Source organism: Notechis scutatus, chromosome 1 (genome assembly GCF_049901735.1).
Source record: "Notechis scutatus isolate UNSWTSFEM ecotype Mainland chromosome 1, rNotScu1.2, whole genome shotgun sequence".
Taxonomy (NCBI): Eukaryota; Metazoa; Chordata; class Lepidosauria; order Squamata; family Elapidae; genus Notechis; species Notechis scutatus.
In genome coordinates, this window is record NC_142009.1 from 251,059,959 (window position 1) to 251,083,159 (window position 23,201).

General features: G+C 41.9%; 2 long non-coding RNA genes across 2 annotated transcripts; both read right to left on the reverse strand.

The window, feature by feature from the left end:
* Positions 1 to 266: 266 nt before the first annotated feature.
* Positions 267 to 22,637, reverse strand: LOC148133322 (uncharacterized). Its single transcript, XR_015746675.1, has 2 exons — positions 21,639 to 22,637; positions 267 to 500 (listed from the first exon to the last, which is right to left on the reverse strand). It is a non-coding gene; the product is annotated as an uncharacterized LOC148133322 (long non-coding RNA).
* Positions 15,322 to 17,547, reverse strand: LOC148133323 (uncharacterized). Its single transcript, XR_015746676.1, has 2 exons — positions 15,993 to 17,547; positions 15,322 to 15,557 (listed from the first exon to the last, which is right to left on the reverse strand). It is a non-coding gene; the product is annotated as an uncharacterized LOC148133323 (long non-coding RNA).
* Positions 22,638 to 23,201: the final 564 nt, after the last annotated feature.

The window sequence follows — 23,201 nt, forward strand, 5'->3', positions numbered from 1 at the left end:
TGTGTCCTTCAACTAGATCAAAGCAATCTAATCAACTTTCATAGCAGACAATTTTAATCCTAATCTTTACCCAGAGATAGGCTTCAAACAGGAAAATCTTCTAAGATGCATATATTTTCATTAGTTGCAACCCAGTTAAAAACAGACAGGTGCATTTCATGGCGATAATTTTGAGGACCAGTCAAAAGTCTCCTTTTTCAACACTCTCATAACTTTGAACATTTGCTGAATGAATGGTGGGTAAATAAATACACACTCTGTATGACTATTGTGTTCAGTACCATCACTGTACAAGTTCTTTATTGATAACATTCAAACTATGAAAAGACATCATATCCACAAGGCAAATGATTCATTCATTCATTCATTCATTCATTCATTTAATTTATATGTTGCCCATCTCCCTGAAAGGAGGACTCCATTATCCACTATGCTTTTTCATCCAGGATCGAGTTCAAACAAAGATGGCTCTTGTAGCAAAAGAAAGCCATTTGGAATTTCTGAAATGAAGAAAATATAACAATAAAGTAAATATTAATAAACTTTGTTTCAATAAGATTCCAATGTTACAGCCCTCACCTGCAGATTTTCAAGAATATTGGTCTAGGTTGGTGTTCTGGGTAAGAAACATCTCCTTGAAGTATTTCTTGCTTTACCCTACTGATTCATCCTGCATGTACTCCTGCCAGACACATTTCTTGGTAGTAGTCATGCAAGCATACAAGTGGCCTGGGCACAGGTATTTACCAAAGTGCAGGAGATTATTCTTTTAACTATTATATTCCCCACAGGGAACACTGACACAGATAAGGGCTTGTCAGTCATTTGTATGTGCGGCTTTCACCCTTGAATGAGAACATGGTAGCTGAACAGGGAGAAATGTTTAAAATATAGTGTTAACTCCATTTCACAGATACTAGAATTGAAATACATCTAATTGTGCATTCTCTCTCACTCTCCCTTTTTCTCTATCTTTCTCTCTTTCTCTCTTTTTTCCCCTCTCTCTTTCTGTCTCTCTCGGTCTCTGTCTGTCTTTCTCTGTGTGTGTCTCCTCCCTCTCTTTTTCTCTCTTTCTGTCTCTCTGTCTTTCTCTCTTTCTGTCTCTTTCCATCTCTCTCTCTCTCTTACCCTTAGACTTCATGGTCCCTCAGGGTTCTGTTCACAGCCCACTTCCCTTTATCTCTGGCATGCTCACACTTGGTGGTGCTATTCAGAGATCTGAATCTGATTATCAGATTTATATGATGACACCCAGACTTGCTTGTCTATTCCTGCAAATTCTAGTGAAATGTTGCCATGCCTAATTACTTTCTACCTGGAGTTCAAGACCGGGCAGTAGATCATCCATATAATGAAAAGACAGACATGGAGAAAAAAGAGAGCAGTAGGTCTAAGAAGCAGTTCGTATCTTCCTGCTAAATGCTGATTGGAAAAAATTATATCTTGACCCAAAGTCTTTGTAGTGCTCATTTTTTTGACTACGATTACCATTTCACTTATCATGATCTGGATACTGAACAAGTGTTTTGCCCTAATCCAAATTTAACTGTAGTGTCTAACTGATAGCTGGAAATCTTTTCAGCTGTTGCAAAATTCAACTCTTAATGTCATAACAAGAATTAAACTGTCTCATCACATTACACCCTTCTCATCTGGCTTTTCACTGGTTATTAGGGTGAAATGCCTTGACTGAAATTCATGTGCATTGTTTACAAATCAATGCTTAATCTTCCTTCAGGTGCTGTATCCATAAATTGTTTTTACTTTGCACAATATCTGGATTGAAAAACAACCCACCATTTTGCCCTCTCATCTCATCTCCATTGGCATTTGCTCTGGGGAAAATATTGATAACAAGCATAAGGAGCTTCAGAATTAAAAGCATTGAGAATGTTTTCCCCACCTCCACCCCCAATGATTCAAAATTAATGGTCCCAAATCCTGCAAAAAGGATACAAGTGCAAACTCTGCCTTGTGAGCTCACTGTCCACAGATATGAGTAGATATGTCCCCCCTTCCTCATCAGTATGCATATGATCTCATGGGAAAAGAAATGCCATGTATTTTTCTTGTAATAATTATTGTGTTGAATTACTTGTCAATAATCTGCAACTGGTTGATAGCCAGTATTTTCAGGATCAGCCCGACATCTTTTGCAGCTTGGGCCCTGTGCTATGTCCAAAAACTGACTGGAATGGCATTTGAACCTTCATTCCATATGGGCAAGAGGCACTGAGAAAGCATACTTCATCACTATGAAGATTCTCAGTCATCCAAGTCATAGTTGTCACAAAGGCGCTTTTTCAAAAGATGACTGGACTTTCTTAATTTTTCCTCAAAGACATTTTGCTTCTCATCCAAGAAGCTTCTTCTATTCTCATTCAAGGAATCTTTAAGGAAAGATCTTCGAGGAAAAACGAAGAAAGTCCAGTTGCCTTTTGAAAAACACCTTTGGGATATACTTCATTGAGCTGTGTGGCATCCCCAAATGCAATTAGAGCAGCATGATTACCACAACTAGTAATAGCAGAAAAACACTTGGATTCAGCTCCTGCACATGCAGCTTCTTAGAGCTTGAACATCCTTAATGTTAGATATCCAGGTCTCTTCAAAAACCACCAGATTCTAAAGAGCAAACTATGGGCAGATATATATTTGCACATGAAGTTTGCTCTAGAGCAATGTTGCTGGCTAGGAAATTCTGGGAGTTGAAGTCCACACATCTTAAATTAGCCAAAGTTCAGAAACACCATTCTAGAGTGTGACAAGAGCCCAATATAAAGTCTTTAAAGTGTCATATGAACTCCTAGAACCATTTTCTATGCTCACTGCAAAGTCAGAAAAGAACTGACTTTTTACAAATATAATTTCCTTGCAACATAGCTTTTTTCTCATTTTTATTTTGCACAAAATTAACGGCATTTCTGTTGCTAGTACTGAGAACTGCGAGAAAAGTAAAGTGCCCCACCATTATCAAAAACCATTTAATTAGAAAAAAAAATCACAAATGATAGCAGAAATGTGCCATTTGTTTTATAAGTCACACATACGCTTCTTCAGTCCATTTATGGCTTCCCACACTGCTCTCTTTTAGCTGGTGCATTCAAGCATTGATGGATTCCAATCCAGAGAGGGATATATTTTAATATCTCCTGCAAATGGTTTTTCCTTTGATCTGAGTAATAGACAGATAAAAGAGAGGGAAAATCATTTAGGAAATATAATTAGAAAATACCGTAGGTTAAACCTTTACCTTTTAAAAAGGAAAGCTTAAAATTTCTGCTATGTTCTGTTGAGGAAGATTGCCTTATATAGTTATATCAACTACTACCATTTTTAATTATGTGAATCATAAATTTACTGCTAAAGTAAGGCTTAGTCCGATATCAGGATATAAACACATAAGCAAAAAGACCAATGGGCCAGATCTGGTGGGTGGGGTGCTTAGATCTGGCCCATGGGGCCACCCTTGAAACAGTGGCAGAGGTCTGTGGTGCCTCTGCCAGTGAAAACGGAGCTTGGGAGGGCCACACGTTTTTGTTATCCATTACTAAAAACAATCTATGGTGTTGTTGTTGTCTTTCCTTTTCTTCCAGTTAAATCTTCAGTATGTTTGAGAACTAATTTTCAAACCTTATTTTGGGTTTTTCAGAGAGAGAGAGAAGAAGGGAGAGATTGCTTCTCTACCGAGACCAAATATGCCATCCGTGATCTCCTTCTGCACAAATTATTTTATAACCTGACAACAGTGGTACAGGTAATCCTTAGCTTAGAACCACAATTGGGATCCGAATTTCCATTCCTAAGCAAATCAGTTGTTAAATGAGTCGTGTCCTGTTTCACAACCTTTTTTTTTTTTGCCACAATTGTTAAGAGAATAACTATGGTGGCTAAGTGAATTATGCAACAATTAAACAATAATTAATTAACAGCTTCCCCCCAATGACTTGGCTTGGCAGAAACCCACTGGCAAGGTCACAAATGAGCAATCACGTGACTCCAGGACACCGCAACCATCAACCATCATAAATATATGCCCAACTATTGATCACATGACCATGGGGATGTGTTGACTGTCATAAATGCAAGGGCCAGTTGCAAGTCACTTTTTTCAGTGCTGTTGAACCTTCAAATGGTTGGTAAACAAAAGTTTGAAAGTTGAGGAGTATCTGTAGGGAGGGCAAAGAAATTGTTCAATAAAGTCCAAGGTGGCCACTAAGCATCACCAGAAATAAAAGCTCAGGGTGGAGAGTATGGAATTGCCACCCAGGCAATAGAGGAGGGCAGAGTGAGTCCAAAAGCCAAAGAATAAGTTAATCCGTTTCAAAGTGCAGTGACATTCCACGTAGACACCCAGTGATCTTCCTTGAGCAGGGGTAACAAACTCAAGGCCCGTGGGCCAGATCTGGTCGGTGGGGTGCTTAGATCTGGCCCATGGGGCCATCCTTGAAACAGTGGCAGAGGTCTGTGGTGCCTCTGCCAGTGAAAACGGAACTCGGGAGGGCCACACGTGGTTCTCCTGAGCTCCATTTTTGCTGGCAGAGAGTTGCAGGAGGCCGTTGCAGCCGAAATGGAGCTCGCGAGGGCTATGTGTGGCCTTCCCGAACTCCATTTTTTCTGGCAGAGGGTTGCAGTAGGCCATAGTGGCTGAAAATGGAGCTCCGGAGCCCGTTTCTCTGGCAGAACACTCAGGACACCACAGGCACCCCCGATATGAGTGACACCGATCTGACCATGCCAACCCTTGGCCACATCCACCCTGCCCTGCCCCTCAAGGTCATACATAACCCTGATGCAGCCCTCAATGAAATTGAGTTTGAGACCCCTGACATAGAGCAGTTCTGCAACAGCAACTCTAGAACATCAAAAAACATAAATAGTATGTAACTTAATTAAGCTTGCACTTTGGTGCAAATGCAAATACAATCATCAGGAGGAGAAATGATCAGGTGTATTTTTCTAAGCCTAAGATCCATCTGTTCTGTACTCAAAATATCAGCACCAAATAAGAATACCCCCAACCCCCCACCACACCAAACACACAGCAATATCACAGAATAGTAGTGTATTTTTTAAACTGCCTCTGCCAGCACAAAAAACCCTTCTCCAAAAAGCTCAGTGGCCTTTTTTTGTTTTGCAGAAAACAAGACATCGACATAGTTTCCGAGGTGCTACATTATTTCCTTCTGCCAGAAGACAGGGGTCTTTCATCTTCTGGGAAATGCAAAAAAAGTACAATTTAGAGATAGTTTTAATTGCTTGCTGGCTAACCATCATGAGCCTGTTTTTTGCACTTGTGTAAAATGTCGCAGGGTTTTGAAATTCCCATGAGTTTGTGAGATGGTTGTCTCAGCATATTTAAGAATAACTTAATTTCATTTTTTTTTAAATTCCTCCATGATTTGTCAGGTATGACAGTAGGTAGTAAAGTTATTGTATGAACAATTCATTTGCAAGGTCTGCAAACAATAAAGGTTGCATGACTCAGAAGAATGAGTTTGGACGAATGCTTGAAAGGTGGGGCAATTTACCATTTATGAAAGGTATTTGGATTGAAATACCACTCAGACTTCAATCTATAATGATTTGATGGATATCACAAAGCAAATCAAGGGTAAGAGTTTCCCCACCCCCCACTCCCAAGTTCTGTTTTATATTTTGAAGCTGCATGTAAAGGAGTTATCTTTCCAGGTCACTAGCTATTTTGGTTTTCATTCGCTTCGAAATCTGAATTCTTATAAACAAAGTCTTTGTCTTTACATGAAGTTTTACAAATAATGTATAGTTCAGTCCATAAACTGGTTAAGCAAGTCCTTGAATTTTAGTCTGTAAAACTTTTTGAAGTATTAAATGCATTGTTTCAGTACAAACACCAACACAGCGATTTCAAAGAATTCCGGCATCAAACTATAACTTTGCCAATAAAACAATATTAACAACCGGCTTTATACTATCTGAACAATATCTTGGTTATACTGGAATATGTGGTAAGTTGCTAGAAGGAAAATAATATTTGTCACTACAGATGGTTCTTGACTAATGGAACCAGAACTTCCACTGCTAGGTGAGATGGTTGTTAAGTAAATTGGCTCCAATTTTACAACCTTTGTTCTGCGACTACTAAGCAAATCATGTAGTTGTTAAGCTAATCCAGTTTTCTCCATTAACTTTGCTTGTCTGAAGCTGACTGGGAAGGTGACGAATAGCAATAAATACATGCCAGTTACCAAGTGCCTGAATTATGATCACGCGGATGCTGTGATGGTTATAAGGATCAGTCATAAGTCACTTTTTTCAGCACCGTCATAACTTCAAACTGTCACTAAATAAATAATTCTCATAAATTGAGAACTACCTGTAGTGAGAAAGGCACCAATGTCGGCCGTCAAAGGAACCCAGATCACATATGCTAAATTTGCAGCATAATGTGCTGAGGCGGTCAAATGGAGCATCTCACACTCCTTCGTGGGAGACTCATTTGTTTGAAAATAAGGAAGGAGCCAAAAGAGACTTAAATAACACAGGGAAGTAGAATGTCGGCTCTCTTGAAACTTAATGTTATGGTTCACTTGAACCAGCAAATGTGGGTGTGGGGAGATGTAGAGTCTGAGAAATTATTCTGTTATGACTTTTCATTTTTTACATTCCATCTTCTTTTCTAGAGAAGTTTGAATTAAGTTAAGAAAAGGGAACAGAGGAAGGAAGAATATACACAAGGTTTCTCTGTACATAACTTAGCAAAGCGGGTAGAGGGCATTCATAACTTTGTGTGATTGGACACAAAGATAGATGGCTGGGACTAAGTTTTCTTTCTGCCTGTTGTATATTTTCTCGGCGAGACCTTAGAAATGTTTTTCTTGTAACTGGTCTCATTTTCTTTTGAATTTCCAGTGAACATTAGATGTTAATATATCCTTCTTCTTTTTTTCAGAACAGTTTGAAGTCCTACATTGTACTAATATTGTATATTTAATATTTAATAGATCCGAACCATATCACTGAAGTTAAGCTCCATCTGAAAACCACCCATAAGTTATTCTGGACCAGAATAAATGTAATGAATTGAATGGAAATAGTAGGTATCACTTCTTTAAGATTTCCATCAACTACTTATGTATCTAGTGAGACTCCATTTGTTTCCATCCACTATTTGTCATCTCTGACCTAGGAGTGGAAGTGAAAGACACAATCAAATTCAAGATCACATCTCTTTTACCTTTCTGGTAGGCAGACTGAAACTGGGACCTCCTTCCCATTCTGGACTGGTAGCAAAAGTCAGGTGTGCATGTGACTCCTCCCAATTCATTTAATGGTAGTTCCTAGCCTAGTTTATGAGACTTTATGAGCCATTATGAGATAGATTGTCCTTTGGATTTCAACTTTAGCAAGATAATGGAGGCTGTCTTCATCCCTTTCAACTGCATAAACATCCTTCCCATTCTTGACGCCTTAAAGCAGGGATCTTCAAACTTGACAGCTTTAAGACTTTTGGATTTCAACTCCCAGAATTCCTCCTTCAATCATGTTAGCGCAGGAATTCTGGGAGTTGAAGTCCACAAGTCTTAAACTTGCCAAGTTTGAAGACCCTTGCCTTAAAGCATAGATGGACAATGAGCAACACTTATCGCTTTATTATGGAAGGCATAAGGAATGGACTTAAAGGATAGGAAGTAGAGCTGCTGCCAAGGCAACAATCAGATAAAAAGATTTGAGCCCGTTTTGAGGAACTGGGTTGAATAAACCTCAAACAGGCCTCTCTCTAGTTCACGCTAAAAGAAGAGTTGAAAGATTTTATTACTATAAATAAAATGTATTATTATAGCTGCTAAAATAACTATATTATCCTATAATATACAAAAACTATACTATGACTATGTTATCCTATATTGCATTGGTTTCTTAGTCTGTTCTACCTTATAGAGCTGATAATTATGTACTCTCTAGTCAAATCAACAGGTCCTTTGTTGCAATTTTCTAGTACTCAGAAAAGAAAACAGGTGATTAATCAGACATTTCTATCTGTTTCCCTTCAAGACAAAGCCCTATTAATAACCATGAACCTTGCCTCAAGATTTGTATTGTCTTAATTCAATTCAGTACAAGTAGTAAAGGTGTTGGAGTATAACAAGGGAGATCCATAACCACTATCCAGAGGGGGGGGTTGTCTTTCTTATGAACAACTGTTAAGTTTTGGAGATTATGTGGTAGGTATTCCTCTGTTTGAATTCTAAAGTCCCAGAGTACTTTAGCTTCTTCATTTTCTGTTACTTTCTCTATTTTACAGTTCTTGCTTGCAAACAAAAGGTATTTCTTGCAGATCTTCCAATGCACCATTGTTACTTCTTTGTCATGCTGTTGTTTGTAATCAGTCTGTGTAATCTTCTTGCAGCAGCTAAACAGATGATCCACGGTTTTTCAGTATCTTTGCAGAGGCAACATTTGCTGTCTCTTGCTGTCTTCTCAATATGAGATTTGTGCATATTTGTTCTTAAGGCTTGGTCTTGTGCAGCCAGAATTAGTCCCTTTGTCACTTTCCTCAATTTTCATGCTGTTAGCAATTGCCAGGCCTTGTAATCTGCTTTGCCTGCTTCTTTTTTATGTATTGGCTATATAATACTTTGCCTTGTCATGTTTCATTTCTATTCTTCATGTGGTCTTTCTTCTAAGCCAATTTAGTCTCTCCAATACTCAGTAAGCTTTCATGGTATACTAGCTTCAGAGCATCTTCTTCACTACCCTTCAAATATTCTTCCAATGCCATTTTTTTTATTTTTTTTTTGCTTCTTCAACTGTTTGGTGTACTTGCAAAAGTCCATGCCCATCTATTTTCCTTGGTAAGTAAAGTTTGTCAACATGGCAACATAGATGAAGGGGATGATTCGTTGTCATTATTTTTCTGGTCTTTGTACCAAGGGCTTTTAGTTCTGCTTCTATCTAGACAATTATTCCAGCTGTGTATCTAATGACTGGAACAAGTGTTAACTGCCTTGATAGTATTTCCTCCACCAAATTTGGACTTTAAGGTCTTGAAGTATTCACTTCTAATCTTCTTCTTGACTTCAGTGTGCTTGATGCTGTCACCTTAAAGGATGTCTACGTATTTGTAGTAATCATCATGTGATTTATAGCAATTCTTCATGTTTTTTTCCCTGTAGGACATCTTGATTCCTTCAGTTTTCACCATTTTCTCTTGTAAGGATGGCACATTTGCTTAATCCAAACTCAATTGCAATATCTTGGCAGCATTGAGCATCAATTCCATTTCAGATACTGTTTTTTCCATATAGCTTCAGATCATCCAGGAAGTGGGACTGGCTGGCAGATGTTTGTGATGTTTGATAGCCATGGCCTGACTTGTTAAGCATTGTTGATAGAAGAATCAGTGCAATGACAAACAGCAGCAGTTATAGTGAGTCTACATGTCTGAATATGGGCAGAGGAAATTCCACCTGTCTGTCCTAAGTAAACTGATCCTATCTCAGACTATGCAACAATATTTCCTGATCTGGAAGTTTATTTCTCACCAAGTTTTTTTTTTTTGGGGGGGGGGGATGTTTCTATAGAAATTAAGCAATACAATTCTTCCATATTTTTTTCCTTTTCTCAGATAATAATATCCATTAGTATTATTGGGATGGTTGACATGAAGATAATGGCTGCACTTCTATATTTATGTATTTGTCAATAAATTCTGTTGGTCCCTACTTCTAAGTAACTTTAGATTCAAGAGAAGGCCAAAACTATTGTACGTGAATATTCAAAAGTTTGTTATCCTCCTGGCACATTTTAATAGAGTCAATAGCCTGTCATAATTATTCCAGCCAATTGGATATCTGTTATGTAAAAAAAAATTCCATAGCAAATACTGTTAAAATGCCTTCACCTGAGCAGCAGAGGCAATGTAGAATCAAAACATTTTCTCTCAGTTCATATTGAGATCAAAGTTTTCCAAGATTCAAAGGAGAATGGAATTTATACTGATGTATTCTGAAGGTTTGGTTTGGTGAGGTGTGGTTTGTTTTGTTTTGGATCTGGATGAAACAATGGAATTGGGAGAAACCCAACTGCTACTTTTAGGCTCCCTTGATACCCTTTGAGATGAGCACATTTCAGTATTTATTTCCCACTTCTTCGTCTAAGTAAGTAGCAATGTGTTGCAGCCCAGGCAAGATATAATGAAGAATCTAAATTCGTTTATAAGGGAACAGCAAAGATCCAAAGATGTGTGTCCTAGTCAGAATCTGTTCCAGATCTGAAATCAAGAGTAGCCAAGAGTCCCTTTTCAGGATAAGAGCCCAATGAGCATGAAGGACCAAACTAACACCTGCTTCTGGATAATACCCATGCCGACTTTCTGTCAGGCCAGGTCAGCCATACCTTCGCCTCCATTTGACTCCTGAACATCCTCAAACCCTCTGGGCCCCTTTGGCCTAGAGCTGTGATCACTTGGGAGTCAGGAGGCGTGGCGAGCTCTGAGTCGAAGGCTCTCACCTCTTCTGCCCGGGAGCCCCTGCACCTGTGTTGGGGGGCGGGAGGGGGGGCATGTGCAAACAAGGTCAGGCCGCCGTTCGCCGCCGCCGCCGCCCCGTTGCCCGAAGCGAGCAGCGGCAAACAGCCGCTTAGCGAAAAGTAAACGCCTCTCAGCTTGATCTGGAGACGCAGCGCCTCGCCTGGGCTTAATCAAGTTGGACAGCAATGCCCCGCCGCCCATGCCAAGCGCTGGCGCTCCAGGGGCAAAGAGGAGGAGAGCGAACGGCCGGGACGATCCAATCCGAAGAGAAACCCGGGGTGCAGAGTTTGGATTGGGGGAGGGGGGGAAGTTGGATTGGGGGCAAAGGGGGAGGGGTCCCTCCCTCCCTCCCTCCCTTCCTTTCCCCTCCCCTCCGCGATTAAGCACAATGCGCGCTTCCCCGCCCCCCGCCCCCCTTCGTCCCTCTCGCTTGCGATGAGTCTGATCCCCTTGCCCAAACCTGCTCGAAATCTACAGGCGAGGTAATGTGTTTGGAGCTGCAGAAGGAAGCGGAGGAGACACTTTGAAATGAAGATAGGCTGGGGGGTGGCGGGATGAGAAAACAGATCGAGAAATCCTGGGGTGCGGTTCAGCGGGTCTGCCCATTGACCCAGAGAAGTAGACTGCATAAGGGCTCGCACTGTTTGTATCCATACTTTTCTCGCATCCCGGGTTTTTTTTTCCCCGGTCAGGTAGAAGCCAGGCAGGTAAAGCAGAGCAGCCCAAGTTTACATGGAAATCAATGAAACCCAAGGCTTAAATCCTCAACGTGAACCTGTCCACCTCTTGGAAATCAAGAGGCTCTTCTTTGTAAATTGCTCGGATGTGTCAAGTGATTTGTGTTCGCCTCTCTTTATTTTAGCATCACAAAACGTTATTGAATAAATTTAAAGACTTTTTTTTCCCCTTAAGGATTAACCTATACAGAGTTTACGTGCTCTGAGTTAAGAAACCTTAACGAGGATCCCTACAAACTGGGATTCTCACTATAAACTGGGATAAAAATTCGAACTGGGATTCGAATGAATGTATAAAAGACGATCTGGAGTTCAAATCCAGCACTCGATCGAGTGAAAGCGGTGTATCTGAACTCTAAACACTCCAGGGTTACTTCTTTAAGATCAAAGTAGGGCTTGACAATGCAAAACCATTTCCCGTTTGGATTTCACTAAAACAACGTCAATGAACATTTTTTCTCTCCGGGGCGTCCTTTTCCGAATAGCTTAGTGAAGGGAAGGGGGAGATAGCGTGGAGGGGGGAGAGAGAGACAAATTCTGTGATAGTCCCCCTCTAAGACAGAACGCTTAATTCCGCAATAAAAATTAAGCCGTAAGAAAATTTGGGGGGGCAAGAGGCTTATATTGTAGTGTAGTGTTGGTTCATTAAACAGTGTGTTGCTCCTATCGCCTTGGTCATTTTCTCCTCAAGATAGACACATACACACACGTGTGTGTGTGTGTGTGTGTGTGGTGTTTGTTAGAAGAAGCCCACAACCCTAAGTCACGTGTCCGCCGTCGTGCTTCCTCTGGTCTTTCTCCGTCTTTTGAGTTTTGCTGTCAAGCTAATATATTGTGACGGCTCTTCTCTCTTGTGACAAAGCCTCGCAGCTGCCTCTGAATCAATAGATGTCAAAGAAATATGAAAACAATCGTGACAGAGAACTTAAATCCTGGCGAGAGTCTGCATAATAAAAATAATGTTTAAAATGTGCTTCTGTTCTCAGGGCACCGGATTACTTCCCCCCCTCCAAGTTCAGCCCATGTTATATCCCTGTACTTTCCCCTTCGCTTCCCCCCCACCACAACCCCAATATGGACTCAAACAACTCTCTCCCAGCAGATACGTCTACATCTGTTGAATTTGTAATGTAATTTGTAATTACTGCCCTTCATGTGGTCCAATGCCTTGAACCATCTTTAATTAAAAGCATAATTAAGGGAAGATCTAAAGAAAGACAATTACCAGATGGTCCTCTCTCTCTCTCTCTCTCTCTCTCTCTCTCTCTCTTTTAGGCTGTTCAAGGATGTCCATCTTTAATTTGGACCCGTTGCCCCAGACCTAGTTTGCAAATGTGACAGGGAAAAAAGAACATGTATATGCTTACGCTCCTCTCAAGGGGGGAGGGGGGGCAGGGAGGCGGGTGAAGGAAGGGACCAAGATTGTGGTCTGGTCGCTAAGTCTTCCTAATCGCTAATCTTCCTAACACTTAGATTTTCTCCATAACTAACTTAAATGATCTCTTTAATGGTGGAATAAAGTAAAACAGCCAGAGAAGGATAGCGACTGTTTCATTTCTTAAACTTCCCTTCTTTTTCTAATAAGTAATGTGGGCGCAGAGTTCACGACCTCTTGAATTTTGTGCTCAAGTAAATGTCCGGGAAGTCTTACTAAAGCAAGCACACAGTCAAAACAAAGCAGGTGCGACCCCCCCAACAAGACACCTTTCTTTCTTTCTTTCTTTCTTTCTTTCTTTCTTTCTTTCTTTCTTTCTTTCTTTCTTTCTTTCTTTCTTTTTCTTTCTCTTTCTTTCTCTTTCTTTCTTTCTTTCTTTCTTTCTTTCTTTCTTGTCTTCCTTTCTCTCTCTCTTCCTCTCCTTCCTTCTCATCTGATTTGTATATATTTATACACTTTTTATGCTTTCTTTCTTTGTCTCTTTCTTTTTTCCTTCCTTCCTTCCTTCCTTCCTTCCATCCATCCATTCTTCCTTCTCATCTGATTCGTTCATACTGCACACACTTTCTTATTATGCCTTAAAACTATATATCTCCAAGCTGTCATCCTGTGCATAGGTGATACAGAATAAAAGCCGTGTCCCAGAGGTAATAAAAAAAAAGTATGAATTTCTTCGTTGTATCCACATTTATTATACAAATGATTCGGAAAACCTATGAAGAACAGTACTGGAATGGTTATTTTGCTCGCCTTCCGGGCATTTATCATTGCTGTTAAGATTCTGGCAGCCGTTTTGGACTGTGGAAGTGTCTTGAATACCAGAAAGAATAACTCTTCTCCCCCAGTTTTTCAAGTTAGTTATTCGACGGCTAATCGCCAAGAACGGTGTTCTTTTTTTTCCCCCTTTCCCTTTTGAAAAATAGGATACCTTTCCTCGAAGGGGGTTCTTCTTTAAGCGAGATCAAAGCGAAGCTGGTTTTGAAACGACTTCTCTCCGCCTAAGAGAGCTTCGCTTTAAAGAGAGGCAAGCAAGAAGACGCTGGGAGGAGGTTAAACATTTGTGCGCCCCCATTCCTACATCTCAGAAACTGCTCTTTTACTCGTTGTTCATTTCCACCCACGTTTCGAAGTTTCAGAGAATGCCATTTACTGGGAGAGGAAAAACAGGAGAAAATATGCCTCCCTTCTTCCCCCACCCCATCGCCTCATATGAATAATGCAATGACTTACACAACTGGATATTAGCGCAAAATTTCTAGGGAAAGCTAGACATAAAAGAGGAGCTAGAACAATGCCCCGATATAAATTAAGTTTGGGCTGTGTTGCTGAAATTTTATTATTTGAACGCCCGTATTCAAAGTAATGTAGACATGAATTGTAATAATTTTGATTATCTTCAAGATAGTTTCTGCAAGGACGCAAATTGTCAAAGACATTTACTGGGAGGGCGTGGGGGGGGGGGCAGTATATTCTTGCTGCTCCGTAAGTCCATTTTCCAGACGGTTTGTCCTTCTTGCTGCATGATTTAGTTTAGGGGCTTTTTTTTTCATACATGGATTCGTTTACATTTACTTCAACGAAAGCTTTCAGACAGTCTTTTTTTTTTTAATGCAGATTGGGGGGGGGGGGAAGAAGTGTCAAATTCACCAATGGCCATTGGGTTGACACCTTGGGGGACACACACACACACACCCCTCCCCATAATTGTGTTTTCGCGGGGATTTCTTCCCTAATAAAATAGGAAGATTCGTTTTAGTTTTCTAAATTTCTAATTGTTGTGATTTTCTCCAGGAGTACCCAGCCAAATTTTAGCAGTAGTGATTCCTTCGGTTCAACTAGGAGGTACTAAAAGGACAAGGTAGTACTCAGGGTGCTTAAATTGGGCTGGGTTTTATATATAAAGCTGGATTATATAAAAAGTTCCATTGCTTTCCAAAGCGTTTCAGATAAGGATACAGGTGTTTGTGTTTATTGGTTTTTCTTTTTCTTTTCTTTCAGGGGGGGTGGTGGTGTTTGAAAGAAGAACCTATGAAAAAAAGAATATTTTTTAAAAGGCGATTTATCCTCCAAAATTGCTTCCCTCCCGCTCCTGCCCTGCCCATTTTGAAACTTCCTGTGCCTGGACTCTTATGCCAAGAATCTTTTCCGTCGCCAGTCGCTTCCACAGCGGTCCAGCACTCAGCACCTCTCTGTTCAAGGCGCTTTGCAATGAAGCGGGGTTGCTCCGTGGCGTTGTTCCAGTTCATGTTAAGAGGACTCGCGCCTTCTGCCTGAAGAGCCTATAAACTTCCGAAGCAGCCTTTTTTTCCTTCGCTTTGGCATTCTTTGCTTTTCTGTGACAGTTGTAATGATTTAAGATTAAAGGTTATGAACATGAGGTATCTCGGAAGATTCTTTTCTTGCGCTGATTTTCTCTTTCTATCAAAAAGCCAGCTCCTGACATGTTAAATGCATCCTCCTACATAAAACTCTTGCTTCCATTTCCAAAAGGCTCAAATTTACCATCTAAATATATTATGTTTGTGAAATGTCTCCCTTTGTTGGAGCTTTTAACACCTTCTTATAACGAATCATTTATTCTTTTCTCTTTAATTTTGATAGACAATTAGCCATCAGATATACACCAGTTGACTGTAGCCGAGCATTAAACTCCCCTTTATTTAACGCTAATTTAGCATAGCTGCTTTGTTTAACTTTGCCTTATAAGAACCAGGTTTTGTAGCAAAACAAAAACAAAAACAAAAAAACCCACCAAATAGGTATAATTTTATGGGGGGTTCCATTTCTTTTGGCCTTCTCCACAGCAAGCTCTTTCCTCTTTGTAAAGCGTTCTGCTGGGCAAGCACACCATTTCCTAGTGCCTGGCACCTGGAGTCTAGGGGGGAAAAATTAGCATTGATATAGATTTAGTTGCAATGTAATCTCTTAAATCTGTCCAAGATTCGGGGAGATAATTACACTTTCACTGAATTGCCAGGGGTCAACGTCTCTGTGGACCTGAGGAGTTGATTTACTAACAATAGTGTTACATAAAAAATGGTGTTTGAGATTATAATGCTAATAGAGGCAGTCACTGGGGAAAGCAGGCAAGCTAAACTAATTTGATGGAACTTCTGTTTTGTCCGTTTTCTCCTCATATTTTCCTCCTGTTTCTTCTTCTTTATCCTAATTCAAATCACTTTCAGTATTTAAATTTTAGAAATGAGATATACAGCTATCCTCCCCGCCCCCCCAATAAACTGAAGTTTGGCTAAATTAGGAAACAAGGCAATTATTTTGAAAAGGAAAAGGAAAGGAGACCATAGTATACATTATTCTGAGACGTGGTTCATATCTTGACAGAAATGTGATGGACTGTGGGCTGGAACTGACCTGTTTATGATGATTTTCAAATGCAAATTTTGTTCTTTCCTGTGGAGAATTGAAAATCCACAAACCTTTTGCTAAAATGCAGTGCAATTACTTTCCAATACTTGCTCTCAAATAAACACTGTTGTGATTTACACTTTTAGTCGTGATTATAAGAATGAAATATCCAGAAAACCAGTGAACCAGTTTTACAGTGAGTCAAACCACAGGCAGGTTTTCTATTTTAAATTATTAATAGTTCTAATAGAGCTGCTATCGCCATACGCTAAGATTTTGATTATTGTTCTCCTGGCTCTCACTTCTCCCCATCCCCCACCCCCATTTTTTATCACCAAGAGAACTCAAATGACTCCACCTCTGTGACTGGGCCACCAGGTGCATAACACTAAAGGCAGATCCTAACCCAACCTTTCTGGAAAAAGCCCAGATTTAAAAAAGACACCTGTTTGAAATTCTTCTCACCCTTCCAGACCTACAACTCTCAACATTCCCAGTAATGTAACCAACAACCATGCTGATCGGGCATTTGGGGAACTGTAACCCATATATGTTGGATGTCACTAGATTAGAAGTTAAGGTGCAGCTTTGGGCATGCTGTGGTAAGTGCTAGTGGATGGCTAAATTATTATATATTGGCCCAGTTTAAGGGCCTGCCTTTCTCAGCTGTTTCCTGGAAACAGCCCCATTGGTGTCAGTGGGCTTTCCTCTAAAACTGCAGCTCAAGCTAAGATTTTGCCAGGTGCGCACCGGTCCACGACCTGCCTACATGTCTTCTCCCTCTGTGATTGCTGACTACAGATAAGATACTTTTTTTCCTTGGATTGTCCTCACAGCCACAAGAACATTCTTTGTCCTACTTATCAAATAGGAACATAACTCATCTGACCAGCTCTCTTTTGCAGTGCCTCCAGGTAATTCCCTCTTTATTGAACTATTGCATAAGTTATTCTGTTGCACTTTTACACCACCCTTCCCTCTGCCCTCTTTACTGTCTCTCGGCTGCCAAAAATGGGAGGAGGAGTATATAAATTCCTACTCCATACTGATGAAAGCTCATGCTCTGGATCTCTGACAAAACAGGCTGTACTCCACAGAAAGCTTGCATAGTTGTAAATGAGTTTGCCTTTATTGTGTCTCCAGATTCTTTGATCGCTTCACTACAATAAACCTACATATGCAGCTACCTCTCTGAAACCTGTTAGGATCTTTTTCTTTCAGAATCGTCCATTAGACTGGACAACAGATCAGCCATTGCATTGAAAAAATATGGCTTCCATTGATTTTTTTAATTCCATTTTATTGAGGATGGAGAAAGCTCCTCCTCCCTCAAGCTGGGTATTGGATAAAGGCCAAATGTTATGGACCTTGCTTTTTCATTCAACTATTAATTGCTCCCTTTCTCTTATCTCTCTAGCCATTTCCTCACTAGTGATCCCCCAGCACTTTCTAGAGTCATCCAGCCATGTACTGGGAATATCTTTATTGTTACTACTGGTATTATTGCAGCACTTGTGTATGTGTTGTGTGTATGTGTTGTGTGTATATGTGTTGTGCAAACAAGTCACAAAAATGTGAAGGATTATTCAACAAAGACTCAAAGCTCACAAGGAAACTAGAGTCCAATAATCCAAAGTACAGGAAAATCTGGGAGGTTGGTAAAATAAGCCTTTGTATGCTTATCCAGAAGTAATTCCAACAGGCAGTGAGTGTCCAAGCTAGTTGATGGGCTGTGCTGCTGCATCCCCCATGCAATCTTTTGCATCCCTGTTCAGAAGTAGGTCAATGGAATTTACTTTCAATTTTGAATTAACTACAGGCCTGCTTCGCCCCTGAAAAAAATGCAAAATACTTCTGGTCGTTAAGAATTTCCGCTGAACTTCTTTGTGGACTGCCTTACAGGAGCTCTGCCCTTAGAGCATTAAGTAGATAGATCATGGCACAGGGACCAAAGGCGGTGGACCACAGGCTCGATAAACGCATCTTTTCCTCTGAGGGAAGCAGACTGAGTCAGGTAAGTCGTCCTTTTGCAACTGAGTGGCTCCAGAAAAAAGGCCTGTGATGAACGGGGCCTTTCATTCCTAACAGCCTGACGTCCCTCTTTTCACCCAAGTTTGCAAGGTGGAAAGTCTGAGAAGAGTCAAGACAGAGGAATTACGGCCAGCTGATCTCCTGCCCCAAGCAGAAGGTCAGCAAATGCATCAGGGATATTCAGGGGAAATTCTCAGACAAGCCATTAAAACCCTTGGCCACCTTTTTTTCCCCTATATGCACACCTGAAGCTTGGCTGCAAAAGTAGATGGAGGCTACGGGTGACAAGCTGCTTTTTCTGGGCACATGGGACACACACACCCCGGGCACAACGCAGCTTCTCTTTATGGATAAGGGCGCCTCACACATACACACACACCACACACCCCCACACCCGCCCAGGACTCGCAATTAGAAAGGACGGCAGAGAAAAGGACGGCGGGATTCCCTCGACTAAAGCGAGGCGTCGCGGAAGGAGGCTCGAAGGAGAAAATGCTGACAGGCGAAGGGAAAATAACCGGGGCAGAGTTCGCCTAAACGCTGCAAACGAGGTTGCTTTCTCCCCCCGCCTAAAACAAACGGCGGGATCAGCTGCCCTGGAAGCTCCTTGGGGAAAGGCAGCCAGGAGAAACACCCGCTGACCGCCGCGAGGGGCTTCCAAGTTCGGAAGGGCGTGGCCTGAGGGGCGGCGCCTCGGCCTTTGGAATCTTCCAGTTCGGCTGAAAGCGGGGCGGTGGAGATGTGGCTTTTTCCCCCTCCCATCGCTCCCATGCTAGAGGGGATATGAATAAATAATAATAATAATAATAATAATAATAATAATAATAATAATAATAATAATAATAATAATAATAATAATAATAATAATAATAATAATAATAATAATAATAATAATAATAATAATAATGTATTTCTTGTTTATTATTATTTGCCAAGGTCAAATGGCGGCTTTGAGCTTGAACTCCTCCCAAAGCCTCGTGGCGATCAGGCCCAGGCTTTTTGAGGCCTGCGCGAACTTCACCTCTTCCTAGCGCACAGAGCCGAGCCTATCTGGGTGGCTCCAACGCCTCCCCGGGCGGGCCTCCCTCGAGCTCAACCGCCGTTTATTATCTGTCGCCTTAAGTCACTGCGCCGTTGCCGGCGGGGGAAGTGGGGGGGTGTCTTTCTGCTGGTCCTCTCTAGGCGTCCTTTCAATGGTCCCCTCGGGATGGACTTTTGGGAGTGGCCGGGGCAGGTCCTGTCTCGAGGACTTCGCTGCCCGGGAAAGCCAAGAGCCACGACGCCATTTTGGCGCCTCTACGGGATCTCGAGAGTTCTGGGCTCGCGCGTGGCTTTTTACCCCTTTCTTTTGCTTCTCTCGGCAGAGCAATCTATATGTTAATTGACAAACTTGAAGATTTAAGAAGGTTGTGACAAGTTATCATTTGCCCTGTCAGCGACGTGGCCTCCTTGGTTGTAATTCTTTTAAACGCTCCCGCTCGGGTATCGGGGCTGTCAGCAAACAGCTTGCCAGCCCCTTTATCTTATGGCACGGAAATGACAAACGCGCTGCTTTATCCATACAATTTATTTCATTATTGTTGCCAGCACGAAGCATCACAATCAATCATAAGGAAGCCCAGTTGGCAGATGTCAATCTTGGTCTGGTTTGTACGTCTCAGTCTATATTTAATCCAATTACAAGGGTCAAGGAGTAAGCGCAAATCCCCTTGTTGCAACTCACATTCAAGATTTAAAGGTTGTTTTTTTTAAAGTCAACTGGGTCACATGGACGCTTTGGGAAAAGTTCTGATACTTTCGGAGAAAACAGACTCCTGCACCTCTTCCTTTTATTTTTATTTTTAAATTTTTTTACTTTATTTCCCTCCTGCCTGGTTGCAAATGACGCGGCAAGAGGTTCTAATTGTTAGACTCACTGAGGGCATTTTTCTCCTATTCTTTTTAAAGGTGTGTGTGTGTGCGCGCGCGCGAGCGCGTGTGTGCAAATGAAGTATCTTGTTATTTTGCTAAAGGAGAGGAGAAGCATTAATAATAGGGAGATCTTTCCGCTCGCTGCCCTTTCAAATGCAATTGTAGATCGAACTCAGTCTTGTCACGTCGAGGAAAAGTGAATTTCTAACATCCAGGACGTGCCTGTCGACTTTCAGCGAATTGCATCCAATCACCCCCAGGGAATTTAGCTAATGTCTCAGTCCGGGGAGGGGGGAAAAAGGAGGGGGCACAAATGCTCGGGGACGTGGAGTAGAAAAACAAATCAAGCAACATTTGCCAGCATCATGTTTATTAAGAAATTGGGGGAAGGGTTTGGAGAGGGGGTGTTGGAAGGAGAGAATGCCAGATAAGCCTAGATCTCTTCAGAGCCAAATTAAGAATCCTGAAGGAGGTAGGAGCAAAGCTCAGAGTGGGGAATCTGACTTTTCTTCTTCCCTTAGCTTGACTCTACCTTCCCCCCAAATAAACCTTAAACTAAGGATGTAACCGTCTGTATTTGCTGACTCTTAAGACTTCATAGAAATTATTCTAATTTTTCTTTTTAAAAAAGGTATCTCTCTGTTTTCCATCCTTTCATCTTTCCTTTTTTCCATCTTTTCTGAATAGCTGACAAACCAGAAGGTGGGAATTCTGGAATTTTAAGCGGCTTTTTGCAGAATGGTGTTCCTACCTATACAGTTTTTGCTTTTGCACTACATCTGCGTAACCACGAGTTTCTCACTGTCTGCTCGTATCTAGGTTGCCCTGAATATTATTCTTCCTTTGGCTAATTTTCTTTAATAATCAGCAGCACATACCTCCAAAAACAACAACCCCCAAAAGACACAATTAGAAAGGAATCCCATTTTTCACTTCCAGGAGACTTGCTTTTATCTACAAAGGGAGCCAGATATATTTCTCCAAAAATCCCAACCAATTCAACAGGACCCTTTATTCTAACAAGGGCTCTTAGGCCCCAAAACTTTACACTCACAGCCTTTACACCTCACCAGGATGCGGAACACCTATAATCAGATCTCTCAAGCTTCAGAAAGAGCTATTTTTCTGAAAAGTGTGCTTAGGACAGGAATGAGACCAATGCCAAGATTTGCCAATATTATAAAATTATACCAGGCAGTGGGTTACCACTGGGGAGGGGGCTATTGACTAACAACATGCAAAGGGAATAGAACTATGGATGGAAGTCTCTTGCAGTTTTATAAATGGAGGGTTGGACTGAGACATTAATACAGCTGTATTAATACAGCTATTCTGACCAATTACAGCTGATGAAAGTTTTGTCGTTGATTTTAATCCAAATTGGATTATATATTAATCCCATATGTTTTATGTCTCGGAAAACAGTAGTTTCTTCCTTTTGTTACTTGACTCTACTTTAAGTCTTGTAATTCATCCGAAAAATTAATCTGCAAGGTAAATAGGGAAGGTGTATAAACAATTAAGTATACAAAACAGATATAGACCTCTAGGTGTCAAAATATAAAGGTGCGGTGACAGTTGGGAGTATTTCTGCTTTGAAGTTAGTCTTACCCCTATGGGGAAAAATAATTTAAAAAAAAACACATACCTTGGACATAGCCACCAGAGTCCTTTTACTGGAACATCACCTTTGTGCCTTCTACAGTATTCAAACCTTGTGTCTCCTCGGATTTTCTCCCTCTCTCTGACTCGCTGGAAGTCATTTTCCCCGCTTTAAACTGTTTCGTGCAGCCAGTCTTTCTCGGACCTTATTTTGCCGTCTGTTCGATGCCAGTAAACAAATTGTTCTGATGGGCTTATTATTATTGCTCAAGTTCTGCTTGGTTAGAGAATTAAACCTCATTATTACAGCTTGTGTGTGCGCGTGTGTGCGTGCGTGTGTGCGCTGAGAATTGCTCTATCTAAGTGAACACGCGAAGGGGGGGAATGTTGCAGAAAGAAAGAAGAGAAAGGGGGGGACTATCGCAGTGTAAATCAAATATGTAGAGTGCTTATAAATTTGTAACACATTACTGTTGCTCCTTGCTTGCATGCCATTCAAGTCTTCTGTCCATCAGAAATCCGGAGCAGCAAAACGCCTCCATTGAAAGCAGCGCTTGCTTTTCTCTCCCCGCTTCCCCCCTCCTCTTTCCGGGCTCAGTGCCCTCATTAGCGCTTTATCTACCTAGACGGCCTGTTAATTTCCCCGCTAATGTCACCCTGGAAAGGGGAAGCTTTCATGGCGCCAGCTTTGGAGAGCTATAAATGGTGTGCAATAAAGTCAGTTGAAAAGAGGAAAAAGAACAAGAATCAACCTGCAAACGGGGGGTGGGGGGGGGAGAAAGAAAGAAAAAGAGAGAGAGAAGGAGAATGGGAGAGCGCAGGCCTCTTCTGCCAAGCCCACAAATTCTATTTAAGGTGATTCCCCTGATTACTGATTGAGGAAAGTTTGGAGAGTCCTTCCACCTCGCACCTAAGCTGCTAGGGAAAGGGTGGAGAGTCCCGCGCCCGCCTTGGTTGGCTTTAGATTGGAGGAGGCCACAGAGGTTTTCCAACGGGAGCCTTAAGGGGATTGGGAGTGTGAGCGCTTTCGCGCGCGGAGAGAGAGGGGTTTTCAGTTCCTATTGCCTGTCACTCCGCACTAGGGAGACGCAGAGTGAAAATCGCCTGAAAATGTGTTGCGGGAGGGGGGAGACGGGGGCGGGAGGGAGAGAAAAGCAACGGGTAATTAAATTGCTATCTGATCCAATGGAGGTGGCTGAAACAGTCCGAAAGATCAGGAGGGCGGCCCTCTTTGAGCGCCCTCAGCCCTGCCTGCCCCCCCCACCACCTTTTAGGGACACGTCGAACAAGATCGGGCCTGCCGTTTCATTTGCTGTTCAGTCCAGATCAGATCAGGATCCGGCAAGGCCCAAGCGAAGGATTGTCCACCAGTCCCCTTTCCGTCCCCGCACCTAGGGTCCGGTCCGGCCTGGGCCGGCGTTTCTTTGGTTGGTGTTTAATTCGAAGCCAGCCCGGCGCGCTCCCTGGAGCAATCCCCCCCGAGGCGAGCCGAAGCGAGCGGCACTCAGGCGTTGGCCAGGGAACTGTTTGCTCGCTGCGGAGGCCCGGCCAAGCAGCCTTGGCTTCACGCCTGATCGGTTTCTGAAGAGCCGCGCCGGTTGGCGCGAAG